Source organism: Ctenocephalides felis, unplaced genomic scaffold (genome assembly GCF_003426905.1).
Source record: "Ctenocephalides felis isolate EL2017-DRISC unplaced genomic scaffold, ASM342690v1 CF-g0.4_SCAFFOLD_03573, whole genome shotgun sequence".
Classification (NCBI taxonomy): domain Eukaryota; kingdom Metazoa; phylum Arthropoda; class Insecta; order Siphonaptera; family Pulicidae; genus Ctenocephalides; species Ctenocephalides felis.
Window position 1 is genome coordinate 22,863,611 of NW_020539727.1, and position 19,061 is coordinate 22,882,671.

The following is a 19,061-nucleotide window of genomic DNA, read 5'->3' on the forward strand; positions in this document are numbered from 1 at the left end:
TCATAATATTGTCTAATATTATACTGACTTGTGACAACTCAGTATACTCTAAAATCGCTTTAAACCCAAAGTAAAGACGACTACGAAGACGTCGAAGGAAACCATAGTGTGGTGGTTGGGGGAAAAATGGTATAACTCGTGAAATATTTGTCTGAAGTAAATAATGTTTAAAATTAAATGTTTGGAATTAAATAATTTATAATTTTGTCTAACATTATGAATCCCTACAGCAACTCGGTATACTTTAAAATTGCAATTGAATACAGACTTTGTTCAGATTTACATAGTGGAACAATGTTTCTAGTGCAAGTACATGAATTGGCATGCATTGTTCTGCTATATCTTTTATAACTTTTGAATTGGTTGTTAAATATTAAGGTAATATATGGCAAATTTGATTAAAATTAAATAATCTTTAATATTGTCTAATATTATAAAGCCCTACAGCAACTCGGTATACTTCAAAATTGCAACTGAATACAGACTCTCTTCAGATTCATATAACTGCAAATTTTTGTAGGGCGACTATAGAAACTGGCGTGAATTTATTTATTATATCTTCTGTAACTTTTAAATGGTTTATTTAATTTAAATCCAATATATGGCAAGTATGTTTAAAATTGAGTAGTTTATAATATTGTTTAACACTAAAATGCTCTATAACAACTCGGTATACTTTAAAATCACTGTCAAAAACAAAAATTTGTTTTATTGACTTTTGTCTATAATATCGTTGACAAGTCTTGACAAATGCGACTGGTTTTGTGTGAAACTTGCCAATAGGCATATATATGTATATATGTATCCTAATATAATATATACACATATATATATATATATATATATATATATATATATATATAATTATCATATTGATGAAGTTTCAATGATTTAATTATTTCGATGCATGTTTGTGTATTTAATGTGCGAGATGATGAAATCTCACAGAATATAAATTATTCTATCAGCGTTTTCGTTGACAGAAAACACATTTTGTATATATATATATATATATATATATATATATATATATATATATATATAATAAACCTACATGTGTTTAATTTGAATTGCGACATGACATTCTAATTAATTTAATCGATTAAACCTGTCACAGAATAATTGTAACAGAAAATCTCATTATAATTAAAATGATTAATAAAAAAATTGATTTAATACATCAACAAATGTCATTACAGAAATTTATGAATTATATATTATTTTTTTAATTTTTCATATACTTTTTTTTATTAATTTTAATAATTTTAATAATTTATTGACATTAATGCAGAGAAAAAAAAGATACAACCTCTGAATTTTTTTTATTGTGCTCCAATTTCCTTGAAAATGAAATTACACAACTGAGAAGTATTGCTATTAATTTTTTTCAATTTTTTACATATTTTTTTTATTAATTTTTATTAATTTATTGATATAAGAGCAGTAAACGAAGAGGAAAAAAATAAAACCTCTGAATTTTTTTTACTGTGCTCCAATTTGCATGAAAATTAAATTACACAACTGAGAAGTAGTGTTATTTTTTATATATATATATATAATATATATATATAATATATTATATATTATTATTTTTTACTTGTTGTTTTTATTCTACTTTATTGTTTTTTTAGTATTATTTTTATAATTCAAAAAATTATTTATTTTACCTGTTAATTTTATTATTATTATTATTTGCATTTATTTAATATTAAATCAATATACTCGGATATCATTTTAGTAAAAATTCTATTCTTTATTTTGTGCTCTTTTTATTTAAATTTATGCTATTGTTCATTATTGTGACTAGATGTTAATTATTTAGCAAATGTAACAATATAGTAATAAAAAAAACTAAGATTCATCTAATTTCAAAATTTTATGCAAATTGGAGCACAGTAAAAAAATTCAGATCCATAACTGGAGAAAACAATGATTGGAGTACATGTAATCATTTATATTTACATATTTTATAATATAATAGTTTTTTAATTAAAATATTTTAAAAAAAAATAGATTATATTATAATGCATTAAAAATTATTTATTAAGTATGGTTAATATAATTAAAAATATTACGAAGCAATAAAATTAGAAATTGTAATTATTTCAAAAACTTAGTAGATGTAGTTATAAGTATTTGTTAACATGATAAATTTTTCTTAGAATTTTTATAATATCAAGGACTTATAATATTTATATATTAATAATTAATATATTAATAATTCAATCATTTCCTTAAAGATCACACACAGAGTAAAATTCAATATTTTTTAAATATATTTTTACCAATTACTTATATTTTTTCATAAATTATTTTCGAAATTTTTATTAATTACTTTTCAAATCTTTTCTACATTTTTTGGTCTAAATTTATTATATGTTTTAAAAAAATTTGAAGTTTAGTATTAATAATAATATTTCAGCGAACATCAATGACAAAATTATGATTTGAAATTCAAATTAGTCACTTTTTATTTTTGGATGTCGAAAATTTAACAAAAGAATATTCGGAAGTCATTTATTTATGAATAAATGAATGAATCAAAATCGAAATTTTACATGTGCGTATTTTCGAAAAGAATTGTAAGTGATTAGTAAAAATATATTTACAAAATATTAATAAATTCTACTCTTTATGTGTTTAATATTTTAATATATATTATGAGTTGTAAGTCTTTGATATAAAAAAAAATCGGCTAAAAATAATTTATTTTGATTATTTAATAAATGTAAACTTATTAAATTCTTTTGCGAACTGATTTTGAAAAAAAAAATCAAATGAGTTGTTAATATATTTACCTACTAATATTTTTTATGATTTTACTAACTTCAATTAATATTTTTATACTAAAAATAAATTAGCAATAAAAAAAATCGTTAGCTTTACATTTTTTGAAATTAAGAGAAATTTTTTGAAAAAATAATCACTTGAGTTTTTAATTTATTTATATACTAATATTTCTTTATTATTTTATAAACTTCAACTAATATTTTTATAGTAAAAAATAAATTATTAATAAAAAAATCGGAAGCTTTACATTATTTGAAATCAAAAGAGCATTTTTGAAAAAAAAAATCAAATGAGTTTTTAATATATTTACATACTAATATTTTTTGATTTTATCAACTTCAATTAATATTTTTATAATAAAAAAATATATTAGCTTTTAAAAACTCGTTAGCTTCACATTTTTTGAAATTAAGAGAAAAATTTTGAAAGAAAACTCAAATCTTTAATTTATTTATATATTAATATTTTTCATTATTTTATCAACTTAAATTAATGTTTTTATAGTAAAAAATAAATTAATAATAAAAAAAGGTGTCAGCTTTACATTTTCTGAAATTAAGAAAAAACTTGATTGTAACATTTCAAAAAATTCTTCTGGCCGTACCGTTTGTTATACAAATTTGTAATTTGTTTTAGATATACTTTAATATGACTACTATTTTTATAAATACTAAAATAGTGAGTATTTTCCACATAAATCCAATTAAAAAAATATTTTTGCATTAAAGCCACACTTGTGTATAGAATTTCGAGAAATTTTGATTGTAACATTTCAAAAAATTCTTATGGCCAAACCCTTTGTTTAACAAATTTGTAATTTGGTTTGGATATACTTCAATATGTCTACTATTTTTACAAATACTAAAATCGTCAATAATTTTAATATAAACCCAATTAAAGAAAAATTTTGCATTAAAGTCACACTTGTGTATAGAATTTTCGAGAAAATTTGATTGTAACATTTTAAAAAATTATTCTGGCCGTACCGTTTGTATAAAAAATTTGTAATTTGGTTTGGATATACTTTAATATCTCTACTATTTTTACAAATACTAAAATAGTTGGTATTTCTAACATAAAACCAATTAAAAAAATTTTGCATCAAAGTCACACTCGTGTATTGCGTTTTTGTTATGGTATAATAATTAAAAAAAAAAATATATCTAAGACGTACCATTCGTACTACAATTTTATAAATTCATTAAAATATTTTCTAATATGTATTTCATGTCAGTGAAAACTAAAAACGAAGGTACTACTAAAATAAAAAATGTTAAAAATAATTTTTACAAAAATCAGAGATGAAAATACAAGTTTTGATGACACTGCCTAATAATTTATTTATTTTTGCATGTTGTTATAAAATAATTCTTTATATATTAATATAAAAAATAATACAAATAATAAGAAAATTTTATATAAATAAGTATAAAAAATACTCACCTTTTATAATAACATTAAAAATAATCCAATACATTTTTAACGCACACAAAATTACACATAAAATACAATTTATTATGCACTTTGTATTTTACTTTACTCACAAATTTTTAGTACTTTCACAAAATTTTTCACACAGTTCATATTTTTAACATTTAAACAACACTATTGAATATTTATTTATATGATTTTTATAAATTTTAATCAATTTTTATTAATTTTTTGCGACCGATTCGTCCGACGACGCGAAAACAACTGAAGGCAAAATCTTGTTTTCGTTTCGACGAAGAATCGTGTGCGTTTTTGGGACATGCGCAATGATAAATGAAATATTTAGTAAAAATAGTAAATTAGATCTTTTTGATGAAGTAAAAATTTTAATCAGTTAAGAAGATAGTGAATTTTTATATTATAAAAAATTTTGTGTAGAAAAATTTTTGGAAATCGGGTAATTTTTGCTCTTTTTCTAACTAATTGTTCGAGTATTGTAATCTTACGGTTTAGATATTTCTGTAAAGAAAACATATAAAGTATTATACATCGTTATAAAGGTCTCAAAATTCTTAGTTTTTTTCCCATATATCGCAACTTCGAATTCCGAACGGTGTGGCCTACAGGCGAGTTGCTGTCGTAAAAATTCAGGAAAACCGGAAAATCTCGAGAAAATTATATGAACACACTTAACCATTTATATATCATTTTATTCGTAATTTTATTCTGCATCTTTCGTACGAACAAAGTTTTTTTGTATCTTTTACGGTTTGAATTTTGTAAATGCTTTTCTAAATGCTGAGCAATATAATAAATGCTAAATAAATTAAGCCATATATTGTTGTGCTGATAATTTCTATATTCATTGCTTAAGAATGAAATATCGAATTCAAAGTCGTTTTATTCAAAACTTTTATATTGGAGTGTATAAAAGTGTTTGATAAGAAATGTTGCAAATTTTATCTAGTTTTACCCTCTATAACTAAAAAGGGATAGTTCCATATGAAATTTTTGAGTTATTTGACAAAAACCAAAAAAAAAAATGTCCCAAATTTTCTTTATTTCTTGCTTAAGAATGAAATATCAAATTCAAAGTCGTTATTATGTATTCTATATTTTTTTTACTATTTTTTCATTTGTATATATATATATATATACAATAAATATATATATATATATTATTTTTTATTTATATATATATATATATATATATATATATTTTATTTGTTTTGATCTATTTTGGCACAAAATAGCGTCGTATTTGCCGAAATTGCGATGCGGAACTTCCAATTAATGGGAATATAATAAATTTCTGTTCTAATGATTTATATATATATATATATATATATATATATATATATTAATCATAACCAGGATAACGCGAACAACATGGCTCTAAATTTCCGAATAATTGGACTAATATGTTATGTTCAGACTATATATATCTGTCCTATCTAATTATACATATATATATATATATACATATGAATATATATGTATGTATATATATATATATATATATATATATATCAATCCAATCGATAAATATTACTATTCTACACAACTTTTTGTCTATGGCTAATATAATATAATTTGAGTGCATTGTAGTGCATTTGTAACTTTTAAATAGTTTGTCTTATATAAATAGAGTATTTAGAAAATTTATACAGCATTAAATTTTCCATATTTTTGTCTAATATTGTGAAGCCCTCAAACAACTCAGAATACTTTAAAATTGCAACTGAACTCTCAAAACCAACAAAAATAATAGACTTACAACAATGGTTTAGCATTCACTATACAAACGTCTTGTAACTTTTGAAGGGTTTGTCTAAACTTAATGTAATATTTGACAAATTTGTACAAAATTAAATAAAGTTGATTATTGTTTAATATTTTAATGCTCTAAAACAACTCGGTATACTTTAAAATCGTCATAGAAAATATAATGTTGAACATGAGCGCTTCCAAAATGCATTTATATATGGGTTCTCTTGTATCTTTTAAATACTTAGAGTAAAATACATAAAATATTAAGCAATTTTCTTTAGAATTAAATTATCATAGTGTTTTAATATAAGGACTCTACAGCAGCTCGGTATACTTTAAAATCATCATTGAAATATAAAAATTAACCGAGGTACGTGAACGACTTGAATTAACCGACGCAATGATCGTGCATTTATTTTATAAATCTCTTGTAAATTTCAAACCGCTTGTCCAAAATTAATAAAACATATGACAAATTTATATAAAATTTAATAATCTATAATGTTGTTTTATATTGTAGTGCCCTAAAACAACTCGGTATACTTTAAAACCATCATAGATAATATGACGTAGAACCTGAGTGCTTCCAAAATGCATTTATATATAAGATCTTTTGTATCTTTTGTATACTTAGGTTAAAATACATGAAATATTAAGCAATTTTCTTTAGATTTAAATTACCTTGAATAGTGTCTTGTATATAAGAACTCTACAGCAACTCGGTATACTTTAAAATCATCATTGAAATATAAAAATTAAATTAAGCGAACGACTTGAATTTACCGACGCAATGATCGTGCATTTATTTAATAAATCTCTTGTAACTTTTAAACAGTTTGTCTAAAATTAATAACACATATGACAAATTTATATAAAATTACATAATCTATAATATTGCTTTATATTGTAATGCTCTAAAACAACTCGGTATACTTAAAAATCATTATTGAAATATAAAAATTAACTGAAAGGTACGTGAACGACTTGAATTAATCGACGATAAATCATTACTTTTAATTTTTTTTATTAAATATTCTAATTATTAATATCTTGGTTTATTACTGTGTAATAGTGTAGTTTATACAATTCTATAATGTTCTATAATTTTCTATCATTTTCCTTCTATATTTTTATAAAATCTTTTAAATATTTTAGTTTTTTACTTGGTGTAACTGCCCGAAGCAAAATAACTCATGAAAAGCAAAATTCGAAGCTAAATTACAATTAAATATGAAACAATAATATTTGTATTTAAAACTGCAATTATAAATAATATTGAAAATTATTTTTGTTTATTTCAAAATGTATAGTATTTCAAAAACAAATTAAAATTTATGAAGTTTTGCACAATTTTGAAATCTGCAATATATATAAAAATTGTAATTGCGTTTACATAAGTGAAACCTGTCAAAACTTGCACGAAAAAACATCACAACATAAAAACAACTCTAAAAACAAAAACCAGTATAAAACAATGATAAGAGATCACATTAACAAGCTCAAACATAACATAGATTTTTTCAATCCCACGATTCTACATTTCGAAAATAATTTATTTAAAAGAAGATTTACTGAAGGATGCCCAATATCATTACACATTGTTCTAAGTTATAATATTCTAAGATTTTTTTATAATCGGCATTTAAAACTTAATTAAAATCGTCAAAAATAAATCCTTTTAACAATTAATAACTACGAAACGACTTGGTTGAAGTTAATAATCACAAGAACTTAATAAAGTAGAAATTATTAATTAAAAATCCTTTCTATCCTTAATTATAAGTCCTTTCTCGATATTCATAAACTTTCACCCTCCACCGTAGAACAAACAAAAAAAAAACTCCGGTTAAATCCGGAAATTGTCTTCGTACTTTCCTCATTTCGGGTTGACCGGAAATAAAACTAGATCAAATAGAGCAATTGACCTTCCTTAAAGGATACATTTTCAAAGGATTTATCTAGTGGAAATAATCTAAATCTTTGCAAAGGAGAAAAGTTTGAGGAAAAATTGGTAAAAGGATGAAATACTAGTTTGGGGAAAGAATTTTTTTGGAAAATATTTGACGTAGTTTTTTTTTTACTTTGTATATAAAGGATTACAGATTTATAATTTACAAAAATTTACAAAATTTTTGGTTTCTCACTAGAATATTTTTTATCCAGGTTTTGATTTTACTAATTTTGTTTAATATAAATATATGGACAAAAACAATTTCAATTCATCACGTCTGTGCTTATACTATTTTTAATGTTTACATTAAAAATAAACAAATATTTTTCATTCAAAAATATTTTTTTGTAATTTATCGCCTTCGGAAAAACGTTCTTGAAACGAAAAATTCTCTAGAGATCTATTTTTAAAAAACGCTGAAAGATTTGTGACAATCACAAGACGTAACGAGGAAAATATTTATAACTTCGATAAAAAATAGGAAAAAATAATTGTGGAATATTTTTATGGATAAAAAATTTATTTAATTTATTTACTTTTAAAATCTTTGGAGTATTTATAATTGTTGTGTGGATGCAATTTTATTTATTTCTTTAGTTTCCAAAGTTTTTGGAATATTTTTGTATTTATTAACTATAAAAAAAAATTTTTTATTAAAAAGCCAGGTTTGTTACATAATTAATTTTCTGCATACATTGTTTCATAAATAATGTTTTAATTAAATGGTATTTCATCAATAATGTTTTTTGTGGAGTTATTCTGTAATTTCATAGTTTTGACTTCACTAATTATAATAATAATTTGTGTATTGTGAAATATTACACTTTGATCCAATTACAGGATGAAATTAGAGAGAAATATATATATATATATATATATATATATTATTCAAGTTACATTCTAGTTAATTTTGTGTGAATTTGTAAAATACTTCATTTATTTTCAATAGACGGTTTAAAAGTTACAAAAACGAAAAATTCCCAATGATCTTCTAAATTTGTAAACGCTATTATTATTATTATTATTATTATTATTATTATTATTATTATTCTTAATTTTATTATTATCTTACTATTTCTATTATTGTTATTTTGTTGTATTTTATTATTTTTCTAGTATTATTTTATTATTCAGAAATTTTATTTATTTTATTTATTAATTTTATTTTTATTATTATTTGCTTATATTTTATATCAAATCATATTACGGATATTATTTTATTTTATCCTTTGCACTTTTATTTATTTAAATTTATGTTATTATTTATCAATATTGCTAGATGTTATTTATTTAACAGTTGTAATAATTATTGAAATTAAAAAAAAAAAAAGTTACAAGAGATCTAGCAAACAATTTACGCTATATTTTCTATGACGATTTTAAAGTATACCGAGTTGTTTTGGAGCCTCACAATATAAAACAACATTATTGATTATGTAATTTTATATAAATTTGTCATATATGTTATTAATTTTGGACAAGCGGTTTGAAAGTTACAAGAGATTTATTAAATGAATGCACGATCGGTTACACGCACCTCTCGATAAATTTTTATATTTCAATTATAAATTTAAAGTATACCGAGTTGCTGTAGAGTCTTATTTATAAGCCAATATACAAGATAATTTAAATCTAAAAAATTGCTTAATATTTTATGTATTTTAACCTAAGTATACAAAAGATACAAGAGATCCCATATATAAATGCATTTTTGAAGCACTCAGGTTCAACATCATATTATCTATGACGATTTTGAAGTATACCGAGTTGTTTTAGGGCATTAATATATCAAACAATAATTTACTTGATTTAATTTTGTACAAATTTGTCAAATATTGCATTTAGTTTAGACAATCCCTTCAAATAGAATTTAAAGACATTTTTAAAGTGAATGCACATCCATTGTTATGAGTCAATTATTTTTGGACGTTTTTTAAGTTCAGTTACAATTTTAAAGTATACTGAGTTGCTTAAGGGTTTTACAATATTTGAGAAAAATTTGGAGAATTTAATGCTGTATAAATTTTCTGAATACTCTATTCATATAAGACAAACTATTTAAAAGTTACAGACGTTATAATAAATAAATGCACTACAATGCACTTAAATTATATTATATTAGCCATAGACAAAAAGATATGTAGAATAGTAATATTTATCGATTCGATTGATATATATATATATATATATATATATATATATATATATATTAAGTACGAATGCAGATCAAATAGTAAAAAAATATATAGAATACATAATAACAACTTTGAATTCGATATTTCATTCTTAAGCAATAAATATAGAAAATTAAAACTAAAATTCGGGACATTTTTGGTTTTTGCCAAATAACTCAAAAATTTAATATGGAATCCCCTAACCCCTTTTCAGTTAGACAGGGTGAAACTAGATAAAATGATATATATATATATATATATATATATATATATATATACATTAAATATCCACCTTCGTACATTTCACAATCTACATTTTTCTCATCTAAAATATCTCGTTTTTGTATAAAATTTGAATAAAAAAACTAATAAAATTCTTTGTAATGCAATTATTGCATATATGCACGTGGAGATAAAAATACTTTAATCTTGATTATTAATCAATTTTTCGCAAATTTGCACCTTATATATTTTTAAATCAAATTATTATATTTTAGTAAATATTAACTAGAATATTCAGAACAAATTTAGATTTAAAAGCGCGGGTGAAGCGATGACATCTTATTGTATTTTAAGTTTTTTGAATTTTTAAATTACATTTGTATAATTTGCATATAGAATTCTGTGTAATGCAATTATTGCAAATGCAATTCCTATTTATTTGCGCGGGTGTAGACAAAAATTAATCAAACTTCGAATATAGAACAAAATTCTGCATTTTTGCTCTCGAATGTCACAAAATATTTTTAAATATGAAGCGAAAATTAACTAAACGGTTTAAGATTCAATTTATTTACTGCAAACTTGGTTTTATATGCGAGGGCGTAGAATTGAAATCTGATTCTATTTTAACTTTTACAAAGTATAAATTGCACTATTGTTGTATTTATGAGAATAAAATTATCTTGTTGTCCATTACAAAGAAGTTTATTATTACATTTATTAAATCCGAGTTGTATCTGTTGACAATTGAATGAAATATCGTTTGTAGGTGGAAAGAAAAGTTGCACGTGGATTTGCTGAACTTTGAACTTGATAAAGAATAATTTCTTTTTTAAACTAAAATAAATAAAATAGATCTATTTACTCTATAATTATTACGTGCTGTTTGAATTTCATATAGCTAATTTTTTGTTCGAATTGACTGTTACGTCACTAATTCTTTTGATTTTTATTCTCAAAAAAAAAATACATTTACTCTTTTACAAAAATAGTTTTAAAATAACTTTTTTTATGATTATACACAATAATTCTGTGATAAAATATTATCATATTTTTTTTTAAATTATTTTTTACTTATATTGGTGGTGGAAATGAGCCAAACTGGCATCGAAAAATTTGCAAGTTAATTCTAATTACACCCCCAATTTTATTTGTTCAATATTTGAATTAATGCCTGAAAATGTTCGTTTTTATATATTATATGTTTATATATATACTTATCTTATTTTTTAAAAAAGATATTTTCTGAACGTTTTTTTTTTAATTTCCAAAGTTTGATAATTCGTTAAATTCTTTGTTTACTTCTTTAAAATCAAAAACAACACAAACAGAATTTTGTTGACTCCGTTTACAAAGTGAATTGTAATAATTGTGAAAAATTCTATATTGGAGAGTGTTCACAATATATATCTAAGCGAATGCTTCAACATAATAATTCAAACAATAAAAATCAATACAAAACAATGTTATCTGACCATATGCAAAATTTTAACCACACTTGATATAAACCATTTATATATTAAATAAAATGTTGACCTAAGGTTTTTTTTAATTTTTTTAAATTCACAATGCGTGAATAAGAGGAATTCTTCTTTTTTGCTTTTTGACAGGTATTAAAATTCAATTAACGTATTAAATCTGATTTTTTTATTATTTGATCAATTTTTTACTATTTGATAATTTTTTTTTCCTTCTCAAAAATTTGAAATATTTTGATTACTTGATTTCACTTTTAAAATTATATATATATATATATATATATATATATGTATATGTATATATTAGGTTGTCAAATATCTCCCTTCCGCCTTTTTGTATTATAAACCAATAGCAAAAAAGCGGAAGGGAGATATTTGACAACCTAATATATATTTATATATATATATATATATATATATATATATATATTTGTTTTTAGAACAAAATATTTATGTTAAAATTGGGAAATTTTATATAAAAAAATAATTTTAAACTGGCTTGGTACGTATAATTTTAATTCTGTTCTATTTTATTACTCTTTTTGTGTTTTAGCTAAATAATGAGCTAGTATAATAGCTCGAAACGTATTAAAAAAGATTTTATTTTTACTTTCTGTTTTTATTTTTTCGACAGAATTAATTACCTGTATTAGATCATTAGATTATGTTTTTTTCAGTAACCTTTTCTTAAAACTTTATAAAATTTTCTACATTTTTCAGCAATTTTAATATCTTGTTATATAATCCGCTCATTTATTTTTATCATTTTCAATTTGATTATATTATCATATTTCTGTACATTATTTTATCAAAAATTGTATTAATTTAAAAATCCATCACCTTCTGCAAAAATTTTATTAATCAAAAAAATCCATCACCTTCTGCTTTTCTTCATATTTTTGTACATTATCTGTTGAAAAATTTAATTAATTTATTTAAACAAAAAATCCATCGTGTTCTGCTTTTCTTTATATTTCTGTACATTAATTTTTCAAAAATTTTATAAATAAAAAAATCCATCATCTTCTGCTTTTCTTTATATTTCTTCACATTATTTTCTCAAAGAATTCATTAATTAAAAAATCCATCTTTATCTGCTTTTCTCAAACATATTGTTTGCTTAAATCTTATCAAGATCATGTTTCTTGACAGATGTTCTGAAGATGGAACGTACCTAGTTCCGAAACGTCGATAGTAAATATATAAGAATAAATAAATATATAAGATAAAATAAATATATAAGAAATATTTTTTTTAAAAAACCTGTTTGTTTTTTATTACTTTTTAAATTCTTTGTTCGAAGCTTTACAAAATTTACAAATTCAAGACTCTACCATCTAATATATATATATATATATATATATATATATATATATAATATATAAATATATATATATATATATATATATATATATATATATATAATATTATGTACATATTTATATTCGTCATTCATTTTTCATAAAATATTACGACTCGGTTTTTATTCGATCTGGTCTTTACGAGTTCAGATCGCATTTTACAGTCGATGAATTTCGTTTGAAGTATTTTTTCTTGCAAATATACATTCACATTTATTTTTGATTTTTTTTACATCAATAATAATCCTGGGAAATTTGCATATGGGGGACATGGGATTTATAAATATAAATATGTATATATATATATATATCCTTTTATCTCTTATCATTCTATCTAATTTCACTCTTAACAAAAAGCATCCAAAGAATGTCGTCCGTTGACCTACTTTATTAGAAAATGTCTCTCTAAAATCACATTTTCCAATAAATTCCTAACAAAACCAGGCAAAAGAAAATGCAGGCATTGATGATACTTCATGGCCTGAAAACAGAAAATGAAAGCTCGCAGGTCGTGAGAAAATTGAGAAAATTTTCACAGATGTTTTTGCCGATTGAAGAACGCCGGTGGAGCGATCTTGTAGGAAAATGGAAAATTGTAATAAATACGTTCTGAAAGGAGATTTTGGAGGATATTTTGGAATTAATAATTGTGAAAGGGAAGGAATTGAAAAGGCTTAAACGTAATGATATATATATATTACATCATATTTTGTACAAAATTATTGTTTTGCATCTTGTTTTATCATTTCAGATAATTCTATGAAATTAAATCACTATATATAAATTTTTATAATTGTCGATTATTCTGTATAATTTTCTATTATTGTAAGTATTTTTCATTATTATTTATCCATGATCCATTGTTCCATGATCATTTTTTTTCGATAATTAATAATATAAATATAATATATTTTTGTGACACATTTTTCTAAGATTTTCCAAAAGAAAATTCATCATTTTTGAAAATTGCAATTCAGACATTTCCTGACATTTTTTTTTATCATTTTCTGTCATTATGATTTTTTCCCTAATTTTAAGTAATTTTAGATGTTAATTTTTTCTAAAATGAAATTCATTTTATTTGTTTTATTTAAAATTTATAAGAAAATAACACAGTCATTTAATTAATTTTGATTCATAAATTAGAAATGATTTAAAAATATTACAAATGACTAAAAACATTAGAAAGTGTTATAAGGTGACGGAAAATAATAGAAAAATAAGAAAAAAATGGCCAAAATATAATCCTATTATTTTAATATTTTTTATATTTTATTTTTTTATAATTTATATTTTTTTCATAATTTTCTCATAACATTTAATCAATTTTTCATTCGATTTAGTTAAAAAAAAATAGACAATTTAAATAATTTTTTTTAAAACTTAATTTGTTAAAGTTTCCCCAAATAAAAAATTGGATTGAATTATTTGAAAATTTAACAAATATTCATGATTAAAATTAAATTCATAATATAAAATTTGTACAGGACGAAAAAAATAAAAGACGAAAAATATAAAAACATGACAGAATTCTCACTAATGCTACAATTTTTTTTTCAAAAATTTTATAGAATTATCATAAATGATGAAACAATATGCAAAACAATAATTTTGTACAAAATATTATATATAACACTTCTGTTTTCTAACACTTTCGAGTGTTTTCAGCCATTTGTAATATTTTTAAATCATTTTTATTTAACTTGTTAATCTTTATTATTCAATTGAGTGTATTTTTTTAACCTTATAACTTTTAAATAAAACAAATAATATGAATTTAATTTTATTTGAAAAATAAGAAATGTAAAATCTAAAATTACTACAAATTATTTTAAAATTAGAAAAAAGTTATAATGACAGAAAATGATAATGATAAAATATATTTCTTACAAAAATGACAGGAAATGTCTGAATTGCAATTTTTAAAAATGATGATTTTTTTGGAAAGTCTTACAAAAATGTGTCAAAAAAATTATATTATCATTATCAAAAATTAACGAATTAAAAATAATTATGTAAATGAGGTGAGTAATAAAAAATGATTATGATGAAAAAATATTAAAATTTATAATCAATTATTAAGATCAAATGTTATTATAAATCATCAAAAATTATATCAAATAACTATAAATAATTAAACTTGATATAATAATATTAAAAATGATAGAAATACGACAAAGTATATTGAAAAAATGTGGTATTTATGTTTATATTTATATCTATATTTATATCTATATCTATATTATATTTATATTTATATCTATATCTATATTTATATTTATATTTATATTTATACTTATATTTTTACTTATATTTTTACTTATATTTATACTTATATTTATACTTATATTTATACTTATACTTATATTTGTTATAGAATATTATAATTTTTAATTTGAAAAATTACTAAAAAAGTACATTATGTATGACTGGAAATATAAAAGAAATATCTTTTGCTTTTAGGAATACTTCGACAAGTTTATTTTTAAAACAAATATCTGTACTCGAAATAAGGAAGTAAAATTAATGTATTACATGCCTTTGGCAGATTGTTCTATAAATATAAATTTATATATATATATATATATATATATATATACGTGTATATATATATATAATATAATATATATATATATATATGTATATATATATATATATATATATATATATATATATATAAGATAAAATTATCTCCAAAACATAGGCAATCTTTTATCAAAAATATTTTCCCTGCATAATGCATTGTAAGTCTAATTTTCCTACTGCAAATTTGAAATTTGATTTATCAAAAATAAGTATATAATTTGTTTATTACCTTTTCGTGCAAAACACAATTTTCAATTTAGTTTTTACATTTATTCTACCCTAATATCTTTTTTTCTCCATTCCAATGATTAATACATTTTTTTCGGCACGTGTGGTGTGATTTTTCACACACAACATTTATTTCGCACGAAATTGATATCGTCGATAAAAAAACCCGAAATATATAAAAATGACTTGAATAAAATGTAAGAAACGTGAAAAATATACAATATTATATAAAATTACCTTATAGAAATAAATGTATAAATTTATCTTTATTATTTAAACTTTTGACAATTACATATATGTAATAATGGTGAATATTTACACATTTAGTTCTTTTCATTAAATTTGTCATATATTTGTATACTAATATTTATTTATATACCAAAGTATATAAATGTTGTTTGAATTTTTAAAAGGTTAGAAGATATTTGGGTTACATATTTATAAAATTTTATTTCTAAGTTACTTGTAAATTTTAATTATTTTATGTTTAAGTTTTGAATTCATTCTCATTTTCGTAAAAGAATTTGTTAATATTGATATATATCTAACGAAGAACTAAAAGCTATCAAAAATTTTATTTTTATTAATGTCTATCATGTTTTTATTGACTTATAAAATTCTTGGCGGTCTTATACATTTTTGATAGGATTCTGCAAATTTTTGTCCAATTTTTTATTTACCTAATTTTACATATTTTGAAATATTGTTGAATTCCACTATTTACCTTTAAGTAATGCAATTAAATTTTTTTTTGTAGAAGCCTAACTTAAAATCGAATAGTAGAGGGCGGCTCATACGTCAATTGTCAAATGGTTTTGACAGATTATGTTCTATTAAATTTGATAGGATGTTTTAAAATAATATTAGGTTGTCAAATATCTCCCTTCCGCTTTTTTGCTTTTGGTTACATACAAAAAGGCGGAAGGGAGATATTTGACAACCTATTAATTAGTTGTACTTATTCTCAGAAACATTATTCAGTATTCGTTGCATTTTACCATTTCTCACCATTTTAACTAAATCAATTATCACGTAGAATCTCCTTTCACAAAAATTATATAAATACATAATTTAATGTATGTATGTTTTTGTATGTTTTATAAGCACCCATCGATTACATAACAATTATTTAATATTCGATTCTTCTCTTTTGAATTTCGACAAGGAGAGCTTTTCCCCAAAAGCACTTTGGGGAACAATAATTTTATTCAGATTGGATCCATCAGCGATCCACATAATATATATAATCCTGTATTTAGGCAACCTACTATGACATCCTTTTGACCTTGAACTTTGAACGTTTCCACGATTTATATAGTCGAATCGCAAAATTCGACAAAAGAAAATTGTAAAGAAATGGTAAAGGATTACGATTGATGTTTTATTATTCGGTACATAATATTTATGAGATGATTTATATATATATATATATATATAAATATATATATATATGTATATATATATATAATCAGATTAATTGCTCTAACAGCAAACTTTTTTATATTGGAGAAACTAGCCAAAACCTAAGTAAACGTCTTCATCAACACAAAAATAACTCAAAAAATCCTAAACAATTTAAGACGATGCTAACCGAACATATTATCAATTTAAACCATAATATAGGTTTTTTCAACTCAAAAATTTTACATTTTGAAGAGAACGAATTTAAAAGAGGATTTGCTGAGGGGTTGTTTTTGCAATTGCATAACGACAGGGTCGTAAACAAACTATTCGACAATACGGTATTTGAACGAAACAAACACGTGGTTCCAAAATAGCGTGTCGAAATTTCTTGAAAATGACAAGATTCCATCGCTTTTTAAATTTCCCGTAAAATTTGAACACATGCTAAAAACTGATTCAAGAAAAAATGTGACATTTCTATCAAAAACTCCGAACAGTAAATACATAGTTTCGACAACTTGTTAAGTTATCATGTTTATTTGTGTGTTTTATCATATGTGATGTTAAAAATATATATTTTACTATATATATATATATATATATATATATATATATATATACATATTAATTTTCTGTCCCCAATCCCCAATCACCCCCAAGAGAATAAATTTTTCTTTTTTCGTTTTTCGTTTTCCAATATTAACGGCGGTGGAGAGAAAGAAAATACATTTTCCGACACTTTGCGAATATTAAGAGGAAAACAAATTGCTTGGATTGATGATGATGATGATGATCAAGACGTTTTCGAAAAATACCGAAAAATTACAACGACATCAATCTTATTTGTCAACGTGGTGACAAGGGAATTGTTGGGAAATTAAAAAATGTAACAACAAGAGTTTTGTGTGGAGGATTATATTGTCAGAATTGATAAAATTGTTTTGGTATGTTTTAATATATCTGTAAATAAATTTTAGTTGAACAATAACCAATAATATATGATACATTCTAAATCTTTTTTTACTCATAATTCTATAAATTATTATATTCCAAATATAAGTAATGAATTATTATTTATAACAGCATTATATATTATTCATTTAAATTGTTTTTGATTAATTTTTTATGAAATTCCTAAAAGAAGAAAATACAATTTTGTGAGGAAATTCAAATTTCTAACATTGTTATCTCGATATTCATATTCTGAATTGATTTGCACCAAAACTGAAAAACTCGCTCACAAATCCAAAAGTTTGTTCACGAATTCTAAAGCTCGTTTACGAATCCAAAAGCTCGTTTACGAATCCAAAAGATTGCTTCCAAGTTCAAAAGCTCGCCTACAAATCCAGAAGCTTGGTCACGATTCCAAAAGTTTTTTTACGATTCCAAAAGCTTGCCTACGAATCCAAAAATTTGCTTTCAAATCCAAAAGTTTGCTCATGATTCAAAAAGTTTGCTCACGATACCATAAATTTACTTTCAAATCCAAAAGTTTTCTCACGAACCGAAAAGTTTTCTCAAGAATCGAAAAATTAAAGTAATGTTAACTTTATAATCCATAAATTTAAGAAATGTAAAAATACAAACTTTTTTTTTGAGTTTTTGGATCCTTGAGCGAGATTTCGGATTCCTGAGCGAGTTTTCGTATCCTTGAGCAAGTTTTCGG